This window comes from Salmo salar, chromosome 13, assembly GCF_965601325.2.
Source record: "Salmo salar chromosome 13, fSalSal1, whole genome shotgun sequence".
Classification (NCBI taxonomy): Eukaryota; Metazoa; Chordata; class Actinopteri; order Salmoniformes; family Salmonidae; genus Salmo; species Salmo salar.
In genome coordinates this window covers 66,090,429-66,117,001 of record NC_138303.1, presented here as the reverse complement: position 1 = coordinate 66,117,001, position 26,573 = coordinate 66,090,429, and the positions used below count along the sequence as shown (strand labels likewise).

The 26,573-nt window shown below is 40.8% G+C and overlaps 1 pseudogene; it reads right to left on the bottom strand.

The window, feature by feature from the left end:
• Window positions 1-16,175: 16,175 nt before the first annotated feature.
• Window positions 16,176-22,349, bottom strand: LOC106567600 (transmembrane protein 248-like; annotated as a pseudogene).
• Window positions 22,350-26,573: the final 4,224 nt, after the last annotated feature.

The following is a 26,573-nucleotide window of genomic DNA, read 5'->3' as shown; positions in this document are numbered from 1 at the left end:
CCCGTGTGAAGCTAGCCACAATAAGGATTAGCCACACCAGTGGAATTTGCTGTTCGCCTTCAAATTAAAAGTCACCCATTGAAAGTGATTCAAACGGATACTAATAGTGGAATTATGCCATATTTGTACTAAATAATGTTAAACAAGGTCGGAATGTTATTATAAAAATACAATAATTAGTTAATTTGACCCCAAAAAATCTGTTGATATTGCACTGTAGATGAATTAGACTTTAGAATTGCATTGAGGCATACTTATGTGCACTGTACAGCCTAATGGACGTTGCACTCATGAAATGGGATATCCGACTACTCACTGACACTCACAGAGCAGAGCTGTGTAGAGTTTACACAAATGTTAGTGTGTTAGCTCTTATTGCAGGACTTTTACTGTGGAAATCACCTTTCCAGTCATTCGTCTTTCCAGACATTCATACTGCATTGTACTGCCTAGGTCCAAGGCCCTAACCTATGGATGCTGCACCCATGAAATGGGGTATCAGCCTACTCAGTGACACGCACAGAGCAAACTGTGTAGAGTTTACACAAATATTAGCATCTTAGCTCTTATTGCAGGACTTTCATTGTGGGAAATCACCTTCTTGAATTGATTATAAATCCATTGCGGTCATCATAATTGTGTATAATGCAAATGTTGTATTTAGTGCCTATTAAGAAATAAACATGTAAATGAAACATTAAACAATGTATTTATTATATTTGTGGACACATCTCTAGTCTGAATACATAAGTGTGTCCACTAATACTATAAATACATTGTTTAGTGTTTAATGTACATGTTTATTTCTTAATAATCACTCTGGGACCTGTGGTGCAACCTCTGAAATCACCATACAATGTTACAAATGAAGAAACATATCCTATAAGTATGTTCTACTATTTTTACATTTTGACTTACTTATCTCAAAATTTCAACTTAAGCATAATTTATTTTGATAGTATCTCGAAATTTGTAGATAGTATTGACATAAACAAATATTTGGGTGGCTGGAATGGGCTTCCATAGAAATCACCAAACAATGTTACAAATTAAGAAATATAACTTATAAGTAGGGTCTACTATCTCAAAATTTCAGCTTAGAATCTCAAATGTTTAACTCGTAATGTCGACTTATTTATCTCAAAAAAGAATTATGATTTCCCCCCCAAAAATGTATGGTATCTCAAAATGTTTAGATAGTATCTCAAAATTACTATATAGTATTGACATTTTGTAAAATAAATTGGTGGCGGGAATGAGCTTCCATGATAAGGATGTTGCAGGAGGACAGAAACATAGTCTCAGAAACGTTTTTATTTATTTTACCTTTATTGAACTAGGCAAGTCAGTTAAGAACAAATTCTTATTTTTAATGACAGCCTAGGAACAGTGGGTTAACTGACAAAACAAAATACACTAGACAAGGTGGGATCTTTTGTGTCTGTAAAATGAATTATGGAAACCCAAATATTGATATAATAACCATCATATTGAAGTAAACTTGGAGTCGCAAAATGATATATTGTGTGGTCCCCCCACTATGACTTGGGAATGCATGGAGTTTATTAGGTAAAGCTACAGATGAAATAAATTATGATCAACTTTACAGGGTGATGCAAGGTGCAAATTAAAATTCTCTCTGATCCATAATAATCTCATCATCATGTAGGTAGGTGGCCTACCCGCACTGTATCTGTTGGCTAGAGCGCACATGCCAAAACCAGAGTGGGAACATTCGCTATATGACGCAACATTCCATCAGTACAGTCGTGGCTAAAAGTTTTGAGAATGACACAAATATGAATTTCCACAAAGTTTGCTGCTTCAGTGTCTTTAGATATTTTTGTCAGATGTTACTATGGAATACTAAAGTATAATTACAAGCATTTCATAAGTGTCAAAGGCTTTTATTGACAATTACATGGAGTTGATGCAAAGAGTGAATATTTGCATTGTTGACCCTTCTTTTTCAAGACCTCTGCAATCCACCCTGGCATGCTGTCAATTAACTTCTGGGCCACATCCTGACTGATGGCAGCCCATTCTTGCATAATCAATGCTTGGAGTTTGTCAGAATTTCTGGGGTTTTGTTTGTCCACCCGCCTCTTGAGGATTGACCACAAGTACTCAATGGGATTAAGGTATGGGGAGTTTCCTGGCCATGGACCCAAAATATTGATGTTTTGTTCCCCCGAGCCACTTAGTTATCACTTTTGCCTTATGGCAAGGTGCTCCATCATGCTGGAAAAGGCATTGTTCATCACGAAACTGTTCCTGCATGGTTTGGAGAAGTTGCTCTCGGAGGATGTGTTGGTACCATTCTTTATTCAAGGCTGTGTTCTTAGGCAAAGTTGTGAGTGAGCCCACTCCCTTGGCTGAGAAGCAACCCCACACATGGATGGTCTCAGGATGCTTTACTGTTGGCATGACACAGGACTGATGGTAGCGCTCACCTTGTCTTCTCCGGACAAGCTTTTTTCCGGATACCCCAAACAATCGGAAAGGGGATTAATCAGAGAAAATGACTTTACCCCAGTCCTCAGCAGTCCAATCCCTGTACCTTTTGCAGAATATCAGTCTCGGATGTTTTTCCTGGTGAGAAGTGGCTTCTTTGCTGCCCTTCTTGACACCAGGCCATCCTCCAAAAGTCTTTGCCTCACTGTGTGTGCAGATGCACTCACACCTGCCTGCTGCCATTCCTGAGCAAGCTCTGTACTGGTGGTGCCCCGATCCCGCAGCTGACTCAACTTTAGGAGACGGTTCTGGCTCTTGCTGGACTTTCTTGGGCGCCCTGAAGCCTTCACAACAATTGAACCGCTCTCCTTGAAGTTCTTGATGATCCGATAAATGGTTGATTTAGGTGCAATCTTACTGGCAGCAATATCCTTGCCTGTGAAGCCCTTTTTGTGCAAAGCAATGATGACAGCACGTGTTTCCTTGCAGGTAACCATGATTGAGAGAGGAAGAACAATGATTCCAAGCACCACCCTCCTTTTGAAGCTTCCAGTCTGATATTCGAACTCAATCAGCATGACAGAGTGATCTCCAGCCTTGTCCTCGTCAACACTCACACCTGTGTTAACGAGAGAATCACTGACATGTCAGCTGGTCCTTTTGTGGCAGGGCTGAAATGCAGTGGAAATGTTTTTGGGGGATTCAGTTCATTTGCATGGCAAAGATGGACTTTGCAATTAATTGCAATTCATCTGATCACTCTTCATAACATTCTGGAGTATATGCAAATTGCCATCATACAAACTGAGGTAGCAGACTTTGTGAAAAATAATATTTGTATCATTCTCAAAACTTTTGGCCACGACTTTAGAGTTGAAAATGCTATGGAAATCCATTACATTAAAGGGAAACTTCACTGCTAGACACTATTTGGATGTTTTTCCACACTCGCTACATAATTATGTTTCAGACATAAGTATGTACTAAATCTGTATTTTTGCATTTTCACACCGGGGGTATTCAAACAATGAAGTCATTGGTTGATTGAGCCTGCTGTCCGATGTAAAAATGGGAGTCATGTTTTGTATCAATTATTGTAGCCTTTGTGTTTCGCCGGCTGCACGATCTCACAAGTAGATATGGTTGTCCTTGTTCAATAGAGCCATTGGACTTGACTCAAGAATGTTCCTATCTGCCAAGACATTGCAGTATATCTAGGTTGACACATTTTATATGGCTTTGTAATGACTACAGCCTGATGGGAGCCATACTTCCTTGTTCCTAACCTCAAATGCAGGCTTTTCAAAACGGAGGCGGTACTAGTTTACAGGCTCACTGTCTATCCGAGACTGCTAAATAATTAGCTACAATGGCTGCTTCTGATGATTCCTCTTTCCAAGAAGAGCTGGACGACTACATTTGTTTTAATGTTCTTTTACATAGGAGCATACAGACATATTTATTTGAGATGGAATACACTGATAAGGAGTTGAGACAGCGAGAAAAATAATTTGGAAGACCAGCAAGTAGGGGCTGGTCTCAGGAGGGTAAATGACAAACAAGTAGTTTGTTGTCTGTAGCTGGCCAGAAATATAATCTCTCTTTTAACCGAGGCAGTGTTGTTCAGTACAGTGCAATTTGGTAATTGATTCGGCCTTAACAGGGCTTGCTAGAACCACTACAAGCCAAGCTATTTTAGCTACCAAGCTTTATTGTTTGCTATACCTAAAATGCACTGTAGTCTAATGTTATAGCTAGCTAGCTAACTAGCATCAGTGCCTCTCCTTACAAGCAAAAATTGATACATGTTTTGATGATGATTTCAGAGAGTAATGACTTTGGCTTGATGACTCATATTAGTCTAGGAGTAGCTATACCTGTGTGTTGTAGCTAGCTAGCTAACGTGTGTCTGTGAGATGTCTCATATTGTACACCATGCTGCTACAGCAGGAATACAGACAGTACACAACCATTACCCAATAATGTGTAATACCGTTTTTCGTCAAGGGGTGTGAATACTTTCTGAAGGAACTGTATTTACATATACAGTACCAGTCAACAGTTTGGACACACCAACTCAGGGTTTTTCTTTATTTTTACTATTTTCTACATTGTAGAATGATAGTGAAGAGTTCCAAACTATGAAATAACAATTATGGAATCATGTAGTAACCTGGAAAAGTGTTAAATTAAAATATATTGTATATTTGCGATTCTTCAAAGTAGCCACCCTTTGCCTTGATGACAGCTTTGCACACTCTTGGCATTCTCTCAACCAGCTTCATAAGGTAATCACCTGGAATGCATTTCAATTAACATGTGTGTCTTGTTAAAAGTTAATTTGTGGAATTTCTTTCCTTCTTAATGCGTTTGATCAGTTGTGTTGTAACAAGGTAGGGGTGGTATACAGAAGATAGCCCTATTTGGTAAAAGACCAAGTCCATATTATGGACTTAAGAACAGCTCAAATAAGAAAAGAGATACGACAGTCTATCATTACTTTTAGACAGGAAGGTCCCAGAGAATCTTGTTTATCATGGTCTGAGTCGTTTAGGTGCCTTTTGGCAAACTCCAAGCAGGCTGTCATGCGCCTTCTACTGAGAGTGGCTTCGGTCTGGCCACTCTACAATAAAGACCTGATTGGTGGAGTGCTGCAGAGATGGTTGTACTTCTGGAAGTTTCCCCCATCTCCACAGAGGCACTCTGGAGCTCTGTTAGAGTGACCATCGGGTTCTTGGTCAGCTCTCTGACCACGGCCCTTCTCCCCCGATTTCTTAGTTTTGCCGGGTGGCAAGAGTCTTGGTGGTTCCAAACTTCTTCCATTTAAGAATGATGGAGGCTACTGTGATCCTTGGGACCTTCAATGCTGCAGAAATGTCTTAGTACCCTTCCCCAGATCTGTACCTCGTAACAATCCTGTCTCCGAGCTCTGCGGAGAATTCCTTCGACCTCATGGCTTGGTTTTTGCTCTGACATGCACTGTCAACTGTGGGACTTTATATAAACAGGTGTGTGCCTTTCCAAATCATGTCCAATCATTTTAATTTACCACAGGTGGACTCCAATCAAGTTGTAGAAATAGGATGTTCCAGAGCTCAATTTTGAGTCTCATAGCAAAGAGTCTGAATACTTATGTAAATAAGATACTTCTGTTTTTAATTGCTAAAACATTTTCAAAAATATCTAAACTTGTTTTTGCTTTGTCATTATGGGGCATTGTGTGCACATTGAGGAAAAAAAACAATTGAATCAAATTTAGAATAAGGCTCTAACGTAACAAAATGTGGGAAAAAAGTAAATGGGTCTGAATACTTTATGAATGCTCTGTGTGTGTGTATATATATATATATATATATATATATATATATATATATATATATATATATATAGTACCTGTCAAAAGTTTGGACACACCTAATCATTCAAGGGTTTTTCTTTATTTTTACTATTTTCTACATTGTAGAACAGCTCATCTATATGTTTTTTAAATGTCAAATCCATATCAATCCAAATGCCTAAGTATTTTTATGCGGGAACACGTTCGATTGGAGAACCATCTAATGAGTGAACTTGTAGTTCATCTGAAACATTATTACGAAAGTTGAAAAACAACATGTATTTAGTTTTTCCCATATTATTATACCTTTATTTCAACAAAGAACACAGACTGAGACCAAGGTCTCTTTTACAGCTGGGCCCTGCGTATACATGTTTACACATACAGTTTAGGTACAATGATTAAAAAACTAAAGACAAACGAAATGATCACAGATAACACAAAAAATACAGCAACAGACTACATTTACACATAGGTTATTCCCCTAACAGCACAAGAACTTACATTACCGGAAACAGTTACAAGCAATACAAAAATAAAAATCCTTCAATAAATATTTAAAATGGGCAAAGGGGACAAGAGTCTCAAGTTTAAGTTTAGTCTGCAGGCTATTCCATAGGCAAGGAGTGTAACAGGAAAAGGCAGCCATACCCAACTCTGTGGGAATTGCATGGGCCTCAAGTGTAATCCATGTTTGAGACCTGGTTTTAGGAATTATAATTCTAATATTGATGAGTGATGATAAATAAGAAGGTAGCTTACATTAACTTTCTTGCAGTCAAATGACAAAATCGCTCTCTAGTAGCCTCATGGGTGGAATGTTAATATTTATCATAATTTCATAATTAATAAACATTATTACTTTTTAAATACCGAAAATACGGTCAAACGGTTTTGTTAAATTTCAGTCTTCTGTGATGTATATAAAGTGTAATATTGGGATGCAAACTCAAAATTGAATACATTTCTATATCTGACATGATACACATAACCATGGGTGTAAGGTGCATACCTTTGTTTCAAAGTAAATTTGTTTAAGACTACCAAGAAACACAGTGTGACCCTGATTTAGCCCACTGCAGTAAAACGTTGCACAAGTTTGAAATCAGCAAGGGATTTCTGCATAGCTATACAATCTGACTGTAGTATTGACACATTAGTTTAGCATACATAATAGTATCATCCGCATATAGATAAAGTTTACAATTTTTAACAGATTGACCAATGGTGTTTATATAAATAGTGAAGGGACAGGTCCCGAAATCGACCGCTGTGGTACAACTTTATGTATTTCAATCACGATGGCCTGAGTTCTGTCACTAAGATAATCATGAAACCATGAACAGCCATCAGAGCTCAGGCCTATCGAGGAGAACTTATTCAATAAAACAGCATGAATTGCAGTATCAAAAGCTTTTGACAGGTCAACAAACAAAGCAGCACATTTCATTTTAGTCTCTAAAGCATTGACAAAATCATTAACAACTAAAGTGGTTGCTGTAATAGTGCTATGCCCAGGCCTAAACCCTGATTGGTTTACATTCAAAATACATTTCTCAAATAAAAAAGAGCAAAGTTGTACATTTACCAATGATTCATGAATCTTAGCTAGACAAAGAAGCCTTGAAATGAGGCGGTAATGATTAAGATCGCTACTATCCCCGCCCTTATGGATTGGCAGCACAAGACCTGATTTCCATACTTTTGGAATATTTCCTGATAACAATGTTAAATAACAAATGTGGGTTATTGAGCCAACAATGATGGGCGCACTAAGCAGACCAGGATCTAATTGCTCGGCCCCTGTGGATTTGCTATTGTCTATTGCTAGCAAAGCATCCAGGACTTTTCCTGTAAATAACCAAAAAGAAAAGGTTTGACCATCATTTCTCTGATCATGCAGCAAGTTTCCCCTATCAGCAGCCAGCCATATATCATTGTGAATAGGCTTAGTTCTTCCAAAGAGATAGACCGATTAAATAAAATGGTGATTAAATGCATCAATGAAGGCATTTTCTTCTGTAATGAGGCCAGTGTCTGAATTCATTTGTTGTGGCAGAGAGGAGGAAGTAGAAAACCCGTCAGGGATTTGACAGTTTTCCAGAATTTAGCTGGATTCCCATTACAATCCGAAAAAGCGGTTACATAATAATCAGATTTAGCCTTTCTGATTTGTCTTACACAATAATGTGTAGGAAAACCGGATTGGTTATATTGTATTTCAAGTCAAAGATTTTATAGCTCAATGTTCTATCTGTGGTATAACATTAGCTAGCTAGCTAAGTTCAAAGGGAGACCAACTTGGATTTTAGCTAGCTACCATTAGGATTGCTAGCTATTGTTGACGAACTTTGTTAGCTAATGACAACATTGCCATCCATTTGATGACATGATAATGATTGCAAAGTTCTTTCCTACTAAATATTTGCCTACTTTAGCAATGTCATATTTCAAATCAAAATCAAATCAAATGTTATGTCACATGCACTGAATACAACAGTTGTAGACCTTAGTGAAATGCTTACTTACAAGCCCTTAACCAACAATTCAGTTTTAAGAAAAATACAGCATTTTTTTTAAATAAAAAAGTTACAAATAATTAAAGAGCAGTAGTAAAACAACAATAGCGGGGCTATATACAGGGGCTATCGGTACAGAGTCAATGTGCGGGGGCACCGGTTAGTCAAGGTAATTGAATTCATATGTACATGTCGGTAGAGTTATTAAAGTGACTATGCATAGATAATAACAGAGAGTAGCAGCAGCGTAAAAGGGGTAGTCAAATAGTCTGGGTATTCATTTGATTAGATGTTCAGGAGTCTTATGGCTGGGGGTAGAAACCATTTAGACGCCTCTAGGACCTAGACTTGGCGCTCGGGTACCGCTTGCCGTGCGGTAGCAGAGAGAACAGTCTATGACTACGGTGGCTGGAGTCTTTGACAACTTTTAAGGCCTTCCTCTGACACCGCCTGGTATAGAGGTCCTGGATGGCAGGAAGCTAGGCCCCAGTGATGTACTGGGCCGTACATACTACTCTCTGTAGTGCCTTGCAGTCAGAGGCCGAGCAGTTGCCATACCAGGCAATGATGCAACCAGTCAGGATGCTCTCGATGTTGCAGATGTAGAACCTTTTGAGGACCTGAGGACCGATGCCAAATCTATAGTGTTATTTAGGAGGGGGATTCGAGGGGGGGCTGTTGAGAAATGTTGATGGCTATATGGGTCCGCTAACACAGGACTAGTAAAGGCAGAGTGCACTACTATAATTGTTTTTACAATTTATTATTAATATTGTATTTTTATTCCGATTTTTCAGGGGGTGCTGCATCACCCTCAGCACCTCCACTTCCCGCAGCTATGACTGTGTGTGTGTGTGTGTTTGTGTCTATCTGGCAGGCTGTCTGCCAGCCTGTCTTGGAGTTCCAGATGTGACTGGAGGATTGGTGGTGGCCATTGGTAGGAACTCATCATCATGAAGTTCATCTATACTGAATACAAATATAAACGCAACATGTGATGTGTTGAAATAAAAGACCCCAGAAATGTTCCATACGCACAAAAAGCTTATTTCTCTAAACTGTTATGCACAAATTTGTTCACATCCCTGTTAGTGAGTATTTCTACTTTGCCAAGATAATCCATCCAGGATTATCAGCTGTGGCATATCAAGAAGATGATTAAACATCATGATCATTACACCGGAGCACGTTATGCTGGGGACAATAAAAGGCCACTCTAAAATGTGCAGTTTTGTCACAACACAATGCCACAGATGTCTCAGGTTTTGAGAGAGCATGCAATTGGCATGCTGACTGCAGGAATGTCCCCCAGAGCTGTTGCCAGAGAATTTAATGTTAATTTCTCTACCATAAGCCACCTCCAACATTGTTTTAGAGAATTTGGCAGCACGTCCAACCGGCCTCACAACCGCAGAACATGTGTAAACACGCCAGCCCAGGACCTCCACATCCGGCTTCTTCACCAATAGGATCGACTGAGAATAGCCACCCGGACAGCTGATGAAACTGAAGAGTATTTATGTCTGTAATAAAGCCCTTTTGTGGGGAAAAGTAATTCTTATTGGCTGGAGCTGGCTCCCAAGTGCTGCACCGCTGCCCAGTCACGTGCAATCCATAGATTAGGGCCTAATGAATTTTGCATATATAAATTGTGTATAGAGCTGACATAATCCACTTTCCTGCATTAGAGTTGTCTGTCCTTCACAATACATTTCTATCTGAACGTTCAATAGCGTTGCACCCTCTTGAATAAGTCCCAGATGTGCCAAAGAAGACTTCATCAGGGTCACAGAAAGATTGGTTGAATGCCATAGTCGGCAATTATCAATTGAATTCAACAGTTAAAGATACTGATGAATATGTTCGAATTTATTCAGAAAAGCATATGCCTATTTTACAAACACAGAAACAGAGGGATTGTCAATCATCATACAAATGGAACAGTGGTTGTTAACATTTACAATCATGCAACAAGACAAATGAAAGAAATGCAATGGCATCCTACTTCTCCTGGGAGACAGACCGTTAAAGGGTTATTTTTGGACACAAGTGTTTTGAGTTGGAGAAAACCATCCACCATTACTGACCCACATGAGAGGGAGAGATCAATATGATCTGAACAACGTCCCAGTAGGCTGACTGTCTTCTGTCAATTTCAAGCTGCAAAATGAATCTTTCTTCAAAGGTTGCAAACTGTAATGGAACGCACAGTATTCAGTTTCTATGGATCACCTACACTGAAAAATGAAACAATCAAATTAGTAAATTGTGAGGGCAGATAGATGAAAAACATGAGAACTTCGTCAGGGTGGAAAATGTGGTAGGCTTCACCAAAGACAGCACCTCCAAGACAGGATGCCAATGGAGCTAATGGTGCTTTTATTATGTAGGAGAAAAGATGTAATGACTTAAGCAAAAGGACAACTTGTTTTAATGGTTGAAAATCATTATTTACCCTATTACCTGCCCATTTGTTGAGCTGCAGTTTAATATGGCATATATTCAGTTACTTGTTGGGAGGAATGCTGAGGTGAAGATAAAGAATGCATGTTGGGACAGAGGGGGAAAATGTGAAACGTGAATATTTTCAACAGATGTCTTTTTTATTTTTACAGCAGTTCCACAGGAGAAAAGTTTTGGTCATCTTTACCTTTGACCCTAATCACATTTAAACATACAGAGATGGTGCAGCTGGTTAGTGCAAAAGGCACAGAAGTGGTTGGATTGTTTCTTCTATGTGCGACTCTAAGATTTGATGAAAAAGAAGGTGAAATGGTTGACATGTACAGTATTGCGGCACATAACATTTAAGTTCAGGGTGAGAAAACATAACTGATATCCTGTGATGTGAGAACAAGGTCAAATTCATACGTAACATACCTCCTATACCATAATACAAATGTTGGTGATCGTGAGGTCAACTATACTAAGGTATAATACCAGTAATACCAATGTGAAATGATATCTACTCCTCTATAATCTGTACTTTGAACACAGCCAGTCATCCAAAGGCAATTGACCACATGAAAACCACTCTCTCACTTACTAAGGTTGCATTTACACAGGCAGCCCAATTCTAATATTTTTCCACTAATAGTTGTTTTTTTGACCAATCAGATTAGCGCTTTGCCAATAATTGGGCAAAATATTAGTATTGGGCTGCTTGTGTAAATGGGGTGCTATTCTGGTATTCTGATTTGAGAGCTGTGCTCTTAAATTCCTGGAAGTTTAGTGATGCCCATGCATCACGCAGCCCTGCTGCTGTTCCCATAATACTAGACAGACTTTCTTTATGAACCATAAAGAATGATAGAGGACTCTATGGCCCAAAAAATTGTTTTAGCATGGGCAGCGCCATTGAGGACTTTCACCAACTGGATGGGACTACTTCTGGGTAAAGGAAGGAACACATAATTCCATCTAGGTCATCAGGAGGGATCAGCCAATTTATAATAGTTAGTGCTATCTGGGATCCTTACCTAACCTTAACTGTTTTACATTTGAACTTTAATGAAGTGACAGAGTTGGGACATCCCAAGGATACCGTTTAGAAATGTCCAATGAATTGTACTCATGAGTAAACATTCCATAACTGCAGGTGGCAGTAAATCACTAACCTTGGATTTATACTTATTCAAACAAACTCCAGGGGGCAGTATGCACCCTTCCAGATTATTTACCAACTCATAGTAGTAAAATGAGAAAATGGATTACTTCAAAATGGAGATGGCCTCACTGGCAGTGCCTGTGTGCACAGACGCCATAATGGGACAGAAATGATGAAGAGTGCTCTATTGTTCTCTTTGCCATGAACTGAAAACAAAACAAACAGATACAGTGCATTGGGAAAATATTCAGACCCCTTGACTTTTTCCACATTTTGTTACATAACAGCCTTGTTCTAAAATGGATTAAATACTTTTTTCCCCTCATCAATTTACACACAATACCCCATAAATGACAAAGAAAAAACAGTGTCCTAGACATTTTGGCAAATGTATTAAAAATAAAAACTGAAATATCACCTTTACATAAGTATTCAGACCCTTTACTCAGAACTTTGTTGAAGCACCTTTGGCAGCAATTACAGCTGAGTCTTCTTGGGTATGATGCTACAAGCTTGGCACGCCTGTATTTGGGGAGTTTCTCCCATTCTTCTCTGCAGATCCTCTCAAGCACTGTCAGGTTGGATGGTGAGCGTCGCTGCACAGCTATTTTCAGGTCTCTCCAGAGATGTTCGATCGGGTTCAAGTCCGGGCCACTCAAAGACATTCAGAGACTTGCCCCAAAGCCACTCCTGTGTTGTCTTGGCTGTGTGCTTAGGGTCATTGTCCTGTTGGAATGTGAACCTATGCCCCAGTCTGAGGTCCTGATCGCTCTGGAGCATGGTTTCATCAAGGAGCTCTCTGTACTTTGCTCTGTTCATCTTTCCATCATCCTGACCAGTCTCCCAGTCCCTGCTGCTAAAAACATCCCCACAGCATGATGCTGCCACTACCATGCTTCACCATAGGGATAGTGCCATGTTTCCTCCGGACGTGAAGGTTGGCATTCAGGCCAAAGAGTTCAATCTTGCTTTCATCAGACCAGAGAATCTTGTTTCTCATGGTCTGAGAGTACTTTAGGTGCCTTCTGGAAGGTTCTCCCATCTCCACAGAGTAACTCCAGAGCTCTGTCAGAGTGAGCATCGGGTTCTTGGTCACCTCCCTGACCAAGGCCCTTCTCCCCTGATTGATCAGTTTGGCTGGGTGGCCAGCTCTAGGAAGAGTCTTGGTGGTTCCAAACTTCTTCCATTTAAGAATGATGGAGGCCACTGTGTTCTTGGGGACCTTCAATGCTGCAGACATTTTTTGGTACCCTTCCCCAGATCTGTGCCTCGACACAATTCTGTCTCGGAGCTCTATGGACAATTCCTTCGACCTCATGGCTTGGTTTTTGCTCTGACATGCACTGTCAACTGTGGGACCTTATATGGACAGATGTGTGCCTTTCCAAATCATGTCCAATCTATTTAATTTACCACAGGTGGAGTCCAATCAAGTTGTAGAAACATCAAGGATGATCATTGGAAACAGGATGCACCTGAGCTTAATTTCCAGTCTCATAGCAAATTGTCTGAATACTTAGGTAAATAACGTATATATTTTTTTGCAAACATTGCTAAAAACCTGTTTTCGCTTTGTCATTATGGGGTATTGTGTGCAGATTGATGAGGAACATTTTTTATTTAATCCATTTTAGAATAAGGCTGTAATGTGACAAAATGGGGAAAACGTCAAGGGGTCTGAATACTTTCCGAATGCACTGTATATCCATCTACTTGTAGGACAAAAACAACAAGGTAATATTAAGGCAATCTTACAAATGGGAAAGCATTTCTCACAGGGACGAAAAGGACACAACATGATAGGTAGGAAATGATAGGCATTCCAATTAATGGTTGCTGGGCTTAAAACTCAATGCCTCTCTTTTCATCTTTCTCTTAATTCATATCACCCTAGGACTCTGTCCTTACTCTGTAATGAAGTGACACACTACAATGTAGTTAAAATGCAATATATTCAGCCCCAGGGCTGTCAATATCATTTTGCCCCATGGGTGGTATTCGGCCATCACTGGGGGCTGGAGGACCGCACTGAAAATTGGTTACATTTCCTCAGCGTCCAAAAAAGACAAAATAAATAGTCCTCTATCCATCGTTCGATGCTCCCTGACTGCCTAGCTTTTGTTTTGGTGATTTAGCTAGACAGATTAAAGAGAAGCATAAATGTAGGTCCAATATAATTTCTATACAGTTTTGATTTAGTGTCTTTTTTTTTTTTTTACTCAAGCTAACGATTTCAATGCCGCTCATGGGTAGTTTGAGTATAAATAAATAAAAATAACATTTAAACCACCCGTATGATTGACACACCTGAACTAGACAAAAAGGATACCTACAGCTGCATACTCTCAACCTTAACATGAAGACTTATGAACTTCAGAACTATCAAGACAGAGAGAAGATAGTGGGATTATGCAGTGCTATGGAGGGGGAAGCATGTATTGAATGCCACACTCCATGAATTACTATAAGTAAACCAAGGTTATTTGACAGCATCCTTTAAACCCATCTTTTTTGTTGTCTTCCCAATTCAGGAGGCGAAGGTCGAGAGCCGTGCATCCTTTGAAACACAACTCACCCGCACCGCTTCTTGACACAATGCCCCTTAAACCTGGAAGCCACACCAATGTGTCGGCACTAACACCGTACACCTGGCGACCGTGGCAGCTTGCATGCGCCCAGCCCGCCACAAGAGTCGCTAGAGCACGATGGGATAAGGACATCCCTGGTGGCCAAACCCTCCCCTAACTCGGACGACTCTGGGCAAATTCTCCCGGTCACAGCCGGCTGCGACAGTGTCTGGTCTCGAACCAGGATCTCTTAGGTCAATGTGCCACTAGGGGGCCACCTTTAAACCCATTTCAAAATGATAAAAGGGATCAAATCAATCACATGCAAATGAAACAACACAAGAAGCTAGTACTGACTTGCTTTTGATAAATTAATTGACATGAAAAATAAGGAATTTCAAAATGGAACTTATTGCAACATAAAACTATGAGAATACTGTTCTGCCCCTCAAACTGGAAAGTTTACCCTAAAGGCTGACAAAACAAATAATAAAAAAGGTACATCACATTTCAAAATGATTGGAATTTCTTTTACATTTGATTATCATAGTTGTAATGCTGCATCGCGGTTGTAAATGGCGTTGCTTTTAAAAGTACATTCCGTAAGTGTATCAACGAAACAAAATACAATTGTAAAAGAGGTAAATCAAAAATTGATTAATCATTGCCAGTGAATCACTTGTCAGATACTGTAAATCATTCTACTATTACACAGACACACTTTTCCATCTCTAGAACACACATTAAAACATAAATAACTGAGAGTGCTTAAAATAGAGCACAACCAACTATGAACATGTATACCTGTCGTCAGCATACACAATTCAAGGAAAAAGGGAATTCTTTCTGCTATGTATGACATGCTTTGAAGTCAGCAGCATCACACAAGCTTAATTTGAAGTAACAAGCTCATCTTAATGGAAGAAAGTTGGAGTAAAACAAAAAGTTGGTTGTAAAAAGGAAGAAGATGGAGTTTGACATTTGCACCATATTGTGGCAACCAATTTTCCAGAAGTCCATTTGACATAGCCAGGCCTCTTGTCAGTTAAAAAGTAACTTCCAGGTGCTATATAAGGCTTGTGACCTCCAACACTCCTGAGGCGAGTAAGCCTGCTTTTATTTCCTTCCACACACACACAAAATTGGTGCCAGAAAATTGGTGCCAGAGCAAGACTACCTTTGCAAGACTATCAGAATGCAAGCAAGAATAAACCACTCAAGAACACACAAGTGAATGATGAACACAGAGGGAAGAGAAATCATATTTCAGTGTGACGACGGCCCGATGTCGAGGTAACCAAAGGCTTTTCACCATACACAACACATGGATTTTCACAGGAACTTCTATTTCCCCTGACGATTATGCAAGGGTCCAATGTGGGAAGTAAATGGTACAAAGACAGGTGACAGTTTCACGTCAGGACTTGCTTTGCTGATATCGCATTTGTCACCAATGGGGTTTCAGGCAAACTGTTTCTGTACTGAATTCAAGAGTTCCTACAAATATTTACACAGTAGATACAGGCACTTATATGTCTTTGGTTGGAGTGACCCAACATTGCAGAGAAATGCATTCAGAGTTTTGCACCCCTGTATTTTTTTTCAGGGTTCAGTAGGCAACTGGACATTATTTCTTCTTCTACCTTCTCCTCAGCTATAGTTCCGTTATGGTGGAGATCCTAGAGTTCTTCTTACCCCTCTGACAGGGCCACCTGATGAGAGAAAAATAAAATTAATGTCACTACAGAATCATCCCTCTAACCTACTAGTCTGTCACAGCGTGCAAATAAGATCCCCAGGGATTTTATCCTGAATAACAAAGTGTTGTGGAAATTCCTTACTGAACCGAGTCAACTGTAAAAACAGGAACAACCCGATTTTCATAGTGCGCAGGCATTTCAGGAATGCTCTGTCATGGATACGGTCATCTGACCCCTGGAAATCTCAGTGTTATCAGTCGGTGAACAAAACAAGGCTAGCCAGTGTTACCCGAGAGATTTGTCTGAGCTAGATCTTTTCACAATGGCTGTAATGCGATAAAGGTGACCAGCTGTGTTTTGCTATATATTGCATTGTGTTGTACTTTTTTGGTCTTGCATGAAGTTTCGCCGAGATACAGATCTAGGAATAGCTACCCCTTCCCCAAACTTTAACCATTAGTGAGCAAAATCCTAAACTGACCTAAGATCAGTCTAAGGCCAACTTCACCCTACACCGACCTTTTCAGGGCAGAAGTCGTGATTGGTGGTTGTCCGTACTTTCCCTGGCCGGCCCTTGATGACTGCATAACAGAACATGGTGATGACCATCACAAATAGAAAGTAGCTGGTGTGCATTAGGTGCAGATTGATGAGCGAGTGGTCGTCCTGCAAAGAGAGACATATCCTTAGCGTCAGGTAAACACTTTCTCATGAAGGACGAAAATAGTGTACTTGGAACCTGGCCATTTCATCAATCAAAAAAGCCAACCGAACCCCCCCATTCATCGTAATTTCAAATATAAAGAATGTTTTCGAAAAACTGGTTAGTAACTGAATTATCATAGTACTCCCCTAGGACAAATCTGGTTAAAGTAAAATGTAATTGAATTGCAAATAGTGTAATATTGCAAAAGCACATTATTTAGTCATTAGAACCATATTAGCTAATGTGCACTTGGGGATTTAGATTTACAGATGCCATTCTGAATGCATTATAACATTTAATTGGAGAGAAAACACAAGGAAGATAAATCACTCATTCAAGATATATGAAGTACTCGAACGGCGAGTCAAAAGTTTGGACACATACTCATTCAAGGGTTTTTCTTTATTTTGACTATTTTCTACATAGAATAATAGTGAAGACATCAAAACTATGAAATAACACATACGGAATCATGTAGTAACCAAAAAAGTGTTAATCAAATGAAAAAATATGTTAGATTTTAGATTCTTCAAAGTAGCCACCCTTTGCCTTGATGACAGCTTCGCACACTCTTGGCATTCTCTCAACCAGCTTCACCTGGAATGTTTTTCCAACAGTCTTGAAGGAGTTCCCACAGATGCTGAGCACTTGTTGGCTGCTTTTCCTGCACTCTGCGGTCAAACTCATCCCAAACCATCTCAATTGGGTTGAGGTCAGGTGATTGTGGAGGCCAGGTCATCTGATGCAGTACTCCATCACTCTCCTCCTTAATCAAATAGCACACACAACCTGCAGGTGTGTTAGGTCATTGTCCTGTTGAAAAACAAATTATAGTGGGACTAAGCACAAACCAGATGAGATGGCGTATCACTGCTGAATGCTGTGGTAGCCATGCTGGTTAAGTGTGCCTTGAATTCTAAATAAATCACAGCCAGGCCAAGGCCAGACTTGTTACCATAATTGTCTCACATTGCCATTGACAGTTTTTTCTATTGTCTCTTTTTGGTCCATTTAGATTGTTAATGTAGATTGTATACAATTTTTTATTTTTTTTTAAATGTTTTACTGTGACTTGTGGACCATAAGGTTAAAAACCAAACCAAATTAAGAAAACTAAACTAAAAAACAAAAAGTAAAAAAATTAAATAACTCCGCCAGAGTGTCTCTTTTGGGTCACTTTTGCCGGTCCCAAGCCCGGATAAAGAAGAGGGTTGGAATTGTGACATTAAAAATATCAAGAATCGACAGAAAAAAGTTCATTTATAGTTCTAAACATATTTAGGGCGTTTTTTACTCACTTTTTGTCTCTCCCACGACGTTATTCCTCTCTCCTACAGCGTCCATCACAATTACATGCACATGGCAAATTATGCAAATTATGTGATGACATCATTTAGCGACTTCTAGGACAGCCAATAGCTACTTTCCTTACTGAGGAGTTGGCAACACTGAGTGTGATGCTTGGTTTAGTTTCTTTTTTGTTGTACCTCTCAAATGCATATGTAGAAATGGAACACCAGAGTCAAAGCAAATTAATGTAGACTTCAAGAAAAAAATTCACAGCCACAAAGCACATTCCACCCAAAAGGTTTACAGTATTAAAATTATTTGTCGCTCTGGTTAAAGCTTGAATACTCAATTACTCATGCCAATCCCTAATATGAAGTCATTTAGTCATAATAAAACGAAACTAGAGCCTATATCCAAGCCATGTACCAAAAAACAGTACTTTTCTTCTTGAAGGACTCATTTTGATCATCACGTTCATAGTTGTTTTCCACTGTATAAACACCTCTAAGTTTAAGGCTCCATTTAATTATTTTTTTAAAACCCTCAGCCAGGTCACCCACATATACAGGCTGCATCTGAACTGGTTTTAGTCCTGTGTGTACTTGGTGTCCGAGTCGCGGTGAAGATCTTGCAAAAGGACGTGGCGTTGGTGTACGTCTCTGGGATGCAGTGGGGCGGTTGCCTGGAAGGCAACATTTAATACCGGGCCCTGTTCCATTCTATTTTGTTATGGTCAGGTTACTTGGTCATGTAAAAACTCTGGACCATGACGTTTCACCTCAATGCTTAGTATTGAGTTTGATAAAGCTCAATTTAATACAAATGTTGCCTTGGACCGTAGGACAAATGATATTCCAGTGTTTTCCGTAAATACATGGAGTAGCCAACCAAATAGAGGATGTTTCAGTCAGAGTTGGTAGGGTTTCAGACCTGCCAGTCAATCACTGTGGGTGGGATTTTGAGAGAAGGCAGTAGATTAGTGTACCAATGTGTCTAGTGTACTCTCAATTTGAATTTATTGTGGAAAAAAACTAAATCTAGTCTACACTTTCAATTTAGTTTGTGGAAAAAAAATCAAAGAAAAAAAATGGTTGTTCTGTCAGGTAAATATGAATTCCCTGTTGAGAAACAACATACAATTGCAAGAAAATGTTTTTTTTTTAAATGCTTGATTCAGTCAGTTCGACACCCTTTATAAAAACTAGTCACACAATCAAAGCACAGAAAATAGCATATGCGCCCCGACTCGAAGGCTGTATAGGCCAATAAAACACACAAAAGAAAAATGGGAATGTGACCCAAAGCAATAATTAAGTGGATTTCAACTCTCGTTACCACTTGCATTCGGATAGTACTCAGATCCATTGACTATTTCCACTTTGTTACGTTACAGCCTTATTCTAGAATAGATTAAATACATTTGTTTCCTCATAAATCTACACACAATACGTGGGCTATACTTTCCGAATACACTGTACATTTCATGGGATGTGTAAATTCACTCACAGGAGACGATGAATAAGTATCATGCTCTCCCTCCTCCATAAAAAATAATTTGACTGATAGACAGCAGACTGACAAACCAGCAGTTTTCCTGTCATCACTCACTTTGTGACTGACAGGCGCCTGTCCTATCAATAGATCACTAGAAGACGCATATCGTTCATTCTAACGGGAGAAGGCTATACAGATTTTTATGGCCAGCAAATTGAAACTTTTAAATGAAAAGAAGCCTAGTTGATTTATGAAGTGGAACAAGTAGCCGGCTTACAATGAGCAAATTCAGAACCACTGGAGAGAAACATAATAAACTAAAGCACTGATCATTGGGAACGAGATCAGAATGACTGTAGTACGTAGAGAGAAATATATTAAAATGATACTATATATATAGTCAATATAATATATATTAAAATGATACTAAATATATATAACATTTTAATATATTTCTCTCTACGTACTACAGTCATTCTGATCTCGTTCCCAATGATCAGTGCTTTAGTTTATTATGTTTCTCTCCAGTGGTTCTGAATTTGCGATGCACCCTACTGTCCACTTTCTTTTGTGCAATAGCCTATTGATTTGAAAAGTTTGTGTGTACTAAACTTCCCCACCTACTCAGCCAATCAGGGCCGCTACTGCGTTGTGGCTGTGGCATAGTGCATTATGGCTGTGGCATAGTTCTTACTAAACGGTACGTGCTAAATAGTATGTGACGATGAGTACATAGTAAGCTGCTTAAGTATGTAGTATGGATAATCGGGCACAGCCACTGTACCATGTGGAGGAAGTAGGGACTGAAGAAGCAAGTGGACTCACCGGCCAGGCCAACTTGCCCCCCAGCACGGTGGCGTAGAGGTGGGTGATGTTGCGCGAGTAGCCCCCGAAGGGCCTCAGTGGGTCCAGGGTGAGGGTGATAGGCACAGAGATGTTGATGGGGTCCGGATCCTCCAACAGCAGCGGGCCTGGGTGCTGGAGCGTGCCTGGCTGCTGGTCACCATGCTCTCCGGTGTGGTTGACTCGTTCAGGCTGTGCTTGAGCGTCTCCTTCTCCAACACGTAGAAGTCGATCTTGTTGAAGCGCAGCAGGAAGGTGTTCCAATCCTGGAAAAGAATGGGAGGGGACAGAGTCATACATCTATCCATCTGTAGCTCTGGTCTTGAATAGCAAAGCTTATGGCTGTTGATTCTTTTGAAATTAATCATCACCAATAGTATGGTTAAGTTAATTGTGATGATCACGTCACAATTCATTAAATGAGCTTGGCTAAATGAGCCAATAACTTTGACGTATGACAGCCAGGTATAGTTCAGCTTCAGAAATCCTCCGACTCCATGGGTTTTGTCTTTGTTCCTGTAATAAACGGCAGCATTGATGTACCAGTGGGAGGTGAGTGTCCCTCCTACCTCAGTCATCTCTGGGGGTTTGATCTCCTTGATCTTAAAGAAGTAGCCGATGGTGAGGAAGGCTATGGCCACGGTGCTGACGCTGACCGTAAAGATGACCAGCGGTAGACGGTTATTAACGTAGCTCCTCAGGTTCTCCAGAGGTTTCAACAAGTACACCTGCACACAGACAAGCCATGCATGCTTAATTTGATTTCACTGAGCCTCATCCTCACACAATGCCAGGTCTTAAATGGTCAAGCTTGATGAAAAGTGTCACAAAGACAGCAAACAATGGACACACACTTAAATTGCCTTTGCTGTGTGGCCTTCTGTGGAAAATAATGAACTCGAGATACGGAAGTGGTTTTCACGGCTCAAGAAACATATTGCTGCAAAGAGGGAAGAAACAGTATTAGAGCTTGGCCATCCGTGTCAGCAAGCAAACTAGTTAAACGGCGTGAGGTAATGAGGTAACCTTATTAATCAAATACATGAACACACATCTGATATAACCCCATAGTAAAGTGAGTGAGTAAATCAAACCACTATGCATGTTGACAAAGAGAAACTACTATGCTGCTTCCCCCTTCTTTGCATACAGGGAAAATAGTTGCCTGAAAGTCAAGCTTACACTAAATGGGGTGCCATGCAACCTTGCATAAGACCTGAAAGACAAGGGATACTGCTGTTGAAACATGTTGCACACACGTTGATTGTTGTTGTTTATTAGGATCTTTTTTACCCTCATCACAGACTGCTTGTTGACTTGCCAGAAGATTCCGCCCCTACCATTAGTCTTGTTTGCACTGAGCTGTGCTGGGGTCAGAAAGCAATCATGGTAAACATTAAGACACTGTGGAGCTGGCGCGAGATATGGGTCGTAAAAAGTACCTCATTGCAGGGATGGGATATGCCACTGCACAAATGTTACCTTTATCCACACTGCTCCAATGAGAAAATTGAACTACTTCTAGTTTTCCCGGAAAACTGCCCTTTCCCCCTCATGCTAGCTAGTATTAGCCACAGCAGCCATTATGGAATGGCACGTTGCGTTGAACAAAGGAGCCGATTAGCTGACACTGCCATTTCAAAATGGCTGCAGTGGCTACTGCTAACTAGCTACTGCTAACTAGGACGAAAAGGTCAGTTCTGGGAAAACTAGCAGTATTTCAATATTCTTGATGGTGCGGTGTGGTTAAAGGTCAAATTTAAAGTACAGTATTCTTATACGTTTTCTGACCCATATGTCACCCAGGCTCCACACTGTCTTAATTTAACCATGATTACATTCCGACCCCAGTTCAAACAAGCGTAACGGTAGTGTCGGTATCTTCTGGCAACTTGTTGGCAAGGTCTTCGGGATCCAATTTGACAGAATATAGCCTAAGCAGGGGTAGGCAACCCTGGTCCTGGAGTGCTGCAGGCACTTCATGTTTTTGATTTAACCAAGCTGGAATATCAGGTGTGTTGAATTTAGTCAATCAATTAACTGATAAATTAGCTCAGTTGATCTAGTGTAGTGCCTAGTTGGGACAAAATTCTGCAGTACCTGCAGCACTCCAGGAACAGGGTTGCCTGGCCTAAAGGCATGAGTGGCACACTATCTACCTTGGTACAATTCTAGTTGAGCTGGTTTACATAGCTAGCTAGTTCCCTATGCAAGTAAAATAACGAGCTAAGCAGCTAAGATGTAATTAGCCCAAGAATGTACTGAATAGGCTAGGAAGTAGCTAGCTAGTACTGAATGGGCTAGGAAGTAGCTTGCCTGGAAACCCCTTTGTTGAATTGCATAATATTCTACGTCGCGCAGAAATTAGCGTTTGAAACAGGTACGTTTTCTCTCACGACCTCTACAAGCCAGAATGTTAAATAAAATTATATTTTAACGCAGTTTGCAGGTTGCCTGTGTGGTTGGTCCTTTTCGTGGTAGGAATGGGAGACAGTATATCCACAGGAAAGTATAATTACATCAACTTTCCAAAGCGCTGGTAGGGCATTGAGATTTTGAATCACCTGAAGTATGCCAACAAGACAAAAATACATGAAGGAGACTCATGCATACTTGCCGAGCTTGTGCACGTTTTAACATGGTTCTGTGCATGCTTCAGGTGCTACAAATCTGAATGCATTACCAGCACTTTCAGAAATTGATGTAATTATACAGTACCAGTCAAAAGTTGACACACCTACTCATTCCAGGGTTTTTCTTTATTTGTACTATTTTACCGTCTCCACGGTATCCGGCAACAGTGCCTCGTCCAGAGTGTCTGGAACCAAGAGAGACGTCCCACTGTCCGGAACCAAGAGAGATGGCCCACTGTCCGGAACCAAGAGAGACGGCCCACTGTCCGGAACCGAGTGAGTCTGCCTACAGTCCGGAACCGGGTGAGTCTGCCTGCAGTCCGGAACCGAGTGAGTCTGCCTGCAGTCCAGAACCGAGCGAGTCTGCCTGCAGTCCGGAACCGAGCGAGTCTGCCTGCAGTCCGGAACCGAGCGAGTCTGCCTGCAGTCCGGAGCCGAGTGAGTCTGCCTACAGTCCGGAACCGAGTGAGTCTGCCTACAGTCTGGAGCTTCCAGAGTCGGCTTACAGTCCGGAGCTCCCAGAGACACTCTACAGCCCTGAGCATTCAGCAGGGGTGGACAGGTTGGGTGGGGGAAGTAGACCTCAGCCTGAGCCACCTCCAGTATAGGGGGGGGGGGGGGGGGTGTAGCACAGGAGCCGTCGGCAGCCACCCTCCCTTCCCTCCCTTTAGTTTAGGGGATTTCTTTTTGTTTTGGGGTTATTTTGTTTATTTGTGTGAGGTGCATCTGGGGTCTGCACCTTTAGGGGGGGGGGGGGGGGGGGGGTACTGTCACGTCCTGACCAGTAATAGGGGTTATTTGTTATTGTAGTGTGGTCAGGACGTGGCAGGGGGTATTTGTTTTATGTGGTTCGGGGTGGTTGTGTGTTTAGTGGTGTGTTTGATTTATTATTACGGGGATTTGGGCACTGTTCTATGTTAATGTATTTCTATGTTTAGTCTAGTTCTTTGTATTTCTATGTTTAGTTTATTGGGGGTTGAACCCTCAATTGGAGGCAGGTGTTTTCTCGTTGCCTCTGATTGAGGGTTCTATAAATAGGTATGTGTTTGTTTTAGTATTTGTGGGAGATTGTGCTGTGTATAGCTCTGTGCCTTACCGGCCTGTTATTTGTCGTTGTGGTTTTTTGTGTACGTGTTGTTTTGGTTCATCTTCTTGTCCATTTAATAAAAGATAATGAGTGCACATTTCCCCGCTGTGTCTTGGTCCACTTTACCCTACGACAACCGTGACAAAGACAAAACACATGGAAAATGAAAAGTGGATCGATGATGGCTAGAAGACCGGCGACGCTGACCGCCGAGCGCCGCCCGAACAAGGAGAGGACCCGACTTCGGCGGAAGTCGTGACAGTCGTCAGCTGTATTACTTTGCTCGTGCGTCATGTAAACGAATTGTAAAACATACAATACTGAATTTTTGTTACTGTTACTAGTGTAATATGCTTTGTTATTGTACTGAGGTGGTTGCACATTATTAGAGTAATTAGAGGAGTTAGCCAATTACCATATGAGTAACAATTAGCTATATGGTTTGGCATCATGCCAGATACATGGTACCTTGGCATGTGCTTTGTATTTATGCAACTTCAACTTGAAATGTATAATGTACAGCTACAGTATGTCGATGTGAATTGAATACTAAAGTATATTCTTTTCTGTATTTTGCAGTTTCACAACATAAACGTTTTCAATATATTCATTCAAGAAAAGTCACGCATTGGGAGTTTTATTGAAGACTTAGTTGTTAGCTATCTGTCTAGTTTTGCATGGGAACGCAATTCAAGGGCAGAATAAGTCCTATTGATCAAACAACAAGAAACAATACTAATGCTAGCCAGAGCAAGGAACATCAGATAAACCCTAAACTTTTTCAGCTAGTTGGCCGTCAAAATTGTACTGACAAATGATGGGTAAATGTTAAAATGGCGCTGGAGCAGAAGGCAGACATTTTACGTGCCTCCAACCGATTGTGTTTTTTTGTTCGTTTATCTGCGTTGTTTGTAACTTATTTTTTTACTCATTTTGTACATAATGTTGCCACTACCGTCTCTTATGACCGAAAATAACTTCTAGACATCAGGACTGTGATTACTCACCATGGACTAGCAGAATCCTTTTTCTTCTTTCACGACTCTGATGAGCCCGAGGTAGAGGATATACGGCTCCCTCGGGAACAGGCCCTGAGCCCCGTGATCTGCATGAAGAGGAGGTGGAGAAAGAGAAGCCGGAGAGCGGGCTGCCTACTGAGAAGTCGAAGGCCATCGAATAAACCCCCACTTCCCTCATTTCTGCTAGCAAATGTGAAATCTTGGGACAATAGAATCGACGAGTTACACTTATGATTAAACTACCAACGGGACATTAAAAACTGTAACATCTTATGCTTCACAGAGTCATGGCTGAACGACGACAACATCAACATACAGCTGGCTGGTTTACAATCTACCAGCAGGATAGAACAGCGGTGTCTGGTAAGGCAAGGGACAGCGGTCTTTGTATTTTTGTAAACAACAGCTGGTGCACGATATCTAAGGAAGTCTCAAGCTATTGCTCACCTGAGGTAAAGTTTCTCATGATAAGCTGTAGACCACACTACCAACCGAGAGAGTTTAATCTGTATTCTTTGTAGCTGTTTACATACCACCACAGTCAGAGGCTGGCACTAAGATAGCATTGAATGAGCTGTATTCCGCCATAAGCAAACAAGAAAACGCTCACACAGAGGCGGCACTCCTAGAAGCCGGGGACTTTAATGGAGGCAAACAAATCAGTTTTACCAAATTTCTATCATCATATTAAATGTGCAACCAGAGGGAAAAGAACTCTGGACCACCTATACTCCAGACAGAGAGACGCATACAAAGCTCCCTCTCGCCCTCCATTTGGCAAATCTGACCATAATTCCATCCTCCGGATTCCTGCTTACAAGCAAAAATCAAAGCAGGAAGCACCAGTGACTAGATCAATAAAAAACTGGTTAGATGAAGCAGATGCTAGCACAGACTGGAATATGTTCCGGGATTCCTCCAATGGCATTGAGGAGTACCTCACATCTGTCATTGGCTTCATCAATAAGTGCATCGATGATGTCATCCCCACAGTGACTGTACGTACATACCCCAACCAGAAGCCATGGATTACAGGCAGCATGAGCTAAAGGCCAGAGCTGTCGCTTTCAAGGAGCTGGACTCTAACCCGGAAGCTTATAAGAAATCCCACTATGCCGTCTGACGAACCATCAAACAGGCAAAGCTTCAATACAGGACTAAGATCGAGTTGTACTACACCGGCTCTGACACTCGTCGGATGTGGAAGTGCCTGCAAACCATTACAGACTACAAAGGGAAGCACAGCCGAGAGATGCCCAATGACACGCGCCTACCAGACGAGCTAAACTACTTCTATGCTCGCCTCGAGGCAAAAAA